The sequence below is a fragment of the Porites lutea genome, chromosome 3 (assembly GCF_958299795.1).
Source record: "Porites lutea chromosome 3, jaPorLute2.1, whole genome shotgun sequence".
In the NCBI taxonomy this organism is placed as follows: Eukaryota; Metazoa; Cnidaria; class Anthozoa; order Scleractinia; family Poritidae; genus Porites; species Porites lutea.
The window spans coordinates 35,730,458-35,734,863 of NC_133203.1; the positions used below are offsets into that span (position 1 = coordinate 35,730,458).

Below are 4,406 nucleotides of genomic sequence, written 5' to 3' on the forward strand. Positions count from 1 at the left end.
ACTGTTGTTTTCATGTTAAAACTAATCGTTTTTTGACGTCGTGGTTGTTCAGATTTTCACTTTTCAGATTTTGATATTTTTTTGTACTAATTCAAGAGGTTGAAGAAGAAAACCAGCAAATTACATAAATCCTGATCAAAGGTGAAATGTGCGCAGTGGCCAAAGGAGCTTAGGGTTCCGAGTTGGTCACTTAAAGGAGCCGTGTCACATGCATTGCGCATGCTCAGTTCTTTGAAAAGTGTTCAGCCCAACAAGAAATCAAACCGACGCGAATCCTCACAAATCAAGTGAAAATCTGTTTCCATCGTCGCTAATCGGTGTTCGTTTTGTATTTTATCTATATATTTAAATTATTTAGACATAAGGCTTTCGTGTTACAGTAATTTTTGGGAGAATTGTGGAAATCCTAAGCGCTTTTTAACGCTCCAAGCGAAGGATGTCGGCTCGAGGCGGTAAACGCTACGGCAGTGGCCGTAGGCTCTTGTCACCTGGAAGCTTTGTTAGAAGCATAGAGAAGAGATCTGACTCTCGGAGTTCGTGGCTCAAGTCCCATGGAAGGATTTACGTCCGCCGTGACATTCTGGACACATTTAAAACGCTGAAAGCTCAGTGTGTCTTCTCCACCGACACTGCTTTCTTGCAGCATTTGTTGTCGTTTGAGATGCGAAGGCAACAAAGGTGAGAAAATAAGACTTCTACATTTATATTGCTTTTTAGTCTAAGGTGCAACGTCGAATCTAACTACCTATTAAATATTACTTTATTTTAACAGTTTAAAAGCCAAGCAAGCCGTGAAGAAGAGTACGGAAGAGTCAAGTCCAGTACAGCAACCCCAAGCAGGTAACTAGATGCACGAGATCGATCTGGAATCCCTGTTCAGGGACTCCTTTTTTGTGTGAGCAGTGCATGTGGCCGGAACATTTATGGACACAGTCCATCGGGATTAATTCTGTTTTCATTGAAATAAAAGTTATAATATGTTGCATATTGTTTTGCAGATGATTCTAATTCGCACACCTCGACCCCTGTGAAAAGAGGCAAGTATGACGGTTCTGTCATTGCTCCACCAGTGGAAAGTCCAGTTGCTGGAATGGCCGGTGACAATAGGTTGGTGGTCATTTCGGTATTGATTTTCTGTTTCCATATTATTTCACATATCTGTCTCGGACATAACGGTGAACGAGCAATTTGAAGTTCTTCCTGTGATATAAATTTTAGATGCATCAGGTCTTCATTGAGTGAATGTCTGAACATTCAATAAATCATGATGGCTGAGAAAGAAAGTTTTAGTAACTATTCTTTAGTTCAGTTTGGTATTTCCTTTTGGTTTCTTTCTTTCTTTCTTTATTCTTGTGCATGAAAACCTCTGTTAGCAAGGTAAAACAGTACTTTTAGAGAGATGTTAATTGTAAATCTGCTGCACCTTTTCCACAGTGACATTGACATCACAGGCACCCAGCAACTTGAAATCTTAGTGACAGCTCTGAATTTTTTTTTCTGAGACTTTTTTGAAAATTGTCACATCATATTATATCAGGCTGTAAACACTTTGTTTCTTCACAATGTTTTAGGGTCTGTTTACATGGAGGTGGGGGACCTCTGATAGGTGAGGTAAAATGTGGTGGGTCACCCCATCTATCAAATTAAAATGAGATATTATATGGACAAGCGGGATACTCCACCAAAGCCGGTTACCTCACCTACCTGGGGTTCGCTACCTCCATGTAAACAGACCCTATGTCATTATCATCTTGTTATATCTGTTTCAATGAAATTTTACTATTATGAAATCAGGATACCTGGATCTCACTATTACACCATGTGTGCAATCAACATGAGTGGGCTGATGGCCATTGTGACCACGAGCCAATCACTGAGGAAAACCACCAGCTTCCATGGTTTGACAGGAGATCCAAAGAGTTTGAGGCACTGCAAAAAATTATCCTGGATCCTGGCCTTCTTGAAAGTTTCAAGTACTACACCAGATTCAGGTATATAAGGGGAACCCTGTTTTCATAAGAGAGACTAAATATATATCTTATTTCAGTACATTAGTTTATTCAAATATAATGTTTATGGATGAATGTTATGGTCTTCAAAGAACAAATATTTTGGTTTGTATGCCTGTCTGCTTGGTTCTTGGCAAAAGAAATGTATGGAGGAAACTTAAAAGAAGAATGTGTTAATGAATACTATGTCAATAACTCCGAGCAGCCCCTTTCCTTAAACTAAGCTCAGTAGCGTTAACGTTGTCAGGCTTAGGCAAGGGTTTATTTTTTATTGCCACTGTGGACCTTGAGAAAACCTTCTTAAGGTGTTGGCCAGCCCCTAAATGCCTTTCTATGTCAAGCTCAATTCATTGTCCTTCTTTAATTATTACATGTATATTTAACCATGTTTTTCAAAAATATCTATTTTACTTTTAGGCATACAGGCGCATTAGAACGAGCCAACTCTCTGTCATTGATGTATGCCAGCAAGAGAATTTCCTACACGTAAGTAACGACACTTCATAGTTTTAAAAGTTCATAGTATTTATATTATCTGTAGCCTATAGAGAAGCTCAAATTGTTGTATACTTCAAAAAATTGCACTGTGGAACACTGTCAATTTTGATCAATTGTTCTTTTTAGGAAGAAAGTCTACAAAGCAAGAAAACAACTAGCTGCCATTGACTGGAACTATCACCTCGATATTCCTGAACAAAAAGATGTGCTAGGCGAGGTTGCTGTGACCCGGAAGTACAACCAAAGAACAAAGAGTTGAAATGTGAAAATTGTAAAGCAGGCCAAAGACTATGGTTATATTTGGATGCTTCTGGCTAAAGTGTTTCGTCTACGTGTGGAGGAGAATGAAAATATGCAGAGGGCGGTCCCAATGGAAGCTGATGACCCAAGGAGGATAGCCCCTACAATTGCTGTGGTGCCAACCCCACCTTCACGCGAGCTCTTTATTCAGCACAGCAGCAGGTTTAAGAAAAACTAGCAAACATGATGTAAAATATGTAATGAATATGGAACCTTTATGTATTCATGTGCAGTGTAAGAAAATATTCATCAAAGAAGGACTGTCATGTATGATGCACGATAAGCAACAGTGATGTTTTTGACAATAAACTGACATTAAATATAACCTATGAGAATTGTTTAATAATTTTAATGCACAATATGTGAAACTAAATAATGCAAAAGTTAACCGAAGACAAAGGATTGGTTAGTAAATGTAAGAACCGGAGTAGGTTGGTCCTTATTGAACTAACCGTTGGAATCCGTTTTTGTGTCTAATTATCCATATTATAAAATTTGCTCGCACTGCCACAATGCAAATACAGCTGTAATGCTATTGTTTTCATGGGGCAATATTCACAGGGGTACTCAATCCAGGACAACTTTTTTTGAGGGGGGGTGGGGTTGGGGGTATGGCATGAGGTTGAACAAACCAACTGCAATTAAAAATTCCTTGTAGAAACCTATCAAAAAGTTATTTCCATTTTAGCGAGGTTTGAACCCCATGTACACCCCAGTTGAGGAAGGGTCGTGCTCTCGAATTTTCCATACACAGCATGAAGGGCATACCCTTCTTTTGTGTTTTCCAAGGTAGCCATATTCTTCAATTATATAATGACGATAGGCAGCCTTTCGGAAGGCTCTGCTGCTATTATCTTGACGGTCGTTTCTGATATCCCCTGAACACTTTATACTTAATTGTAAATAATCAGGGTCCAGGCATAGCTTGCCAAAGCGTGCGCTAAGTGAGACACAGTCTTGAGAATTACAGCACCGGTTCTTAACCTCCTGCGACATTCTGCGGCAACGTCCACATTTGCACCACTCAGGCACTGGTTCACTTGACCTTGCCATAGATGCTGTTGGCGGTGGCCTGAAAGATGAGGGCCCACCTGAAGCTGATGTTCCAGATATGCTCGAGTCTGAGGCTGGGGTGGATGCAGGTGTAGGTTGGGCAGGGTTCGGTGGTGCTGGACTTGACACTTCTGGGGGAGATAGAGAAAGGGAAGATGGGAGAGCGGCATCATCATTCTCATCTTCTGGGTCCTCCTGGATAAGAAGCATATCTATATAGTCCATGCTGCCCACTCCCCTCCGTAGAGCTCTTGTAGCAAGTTTTTTTGCTAGCTCCTCCTCCTCCTTTGGATAAACTCCTGTGAGGTTGAAAAATAGTGCAATAATTTGTTAGAGTAGCTGGACAATTACTTTTTATCACATTGTGTCGAAGCTTGACACGTAGATTTTTTTAAGAGCGTAATCGACGAGAAAATAACTAGTAAAAAGGGGACTTCCCTAAGAAATCTTGCACACTTCAGAACATGACACACAAACGAGACAATTTGCTCCATTTAGGGGAAGCAACAATCAACAACTTTTACAAGGAAAACTTACTAGATAAAG

The 4,406-nt window shown here is 40.1% G+C and overlaps 1 long non-coding RNA gene across 1 annotated transcript; it reads left to right on the forward strand.

Annotated features, from left to right (window-relative positions):
* Nucleotides 1-1,757: 1,757 nt before the first annotated feature.
* Nucleotides 1,758-3,080, forward strand: LOC140929674 (uncharacterized). Its single transcript, XR_012164768.1, has 3 exons — nt 1,758-1,991; nt 2,427-2,495; nt 2,634-3,080. It is a non-coding gene; the product is annotated as an uncharacterized lncRNA (long non-coding RNA).
* The last annotated feature ends 1,326 nt before the right edge of the window (nt 3,081-4,406 follow it).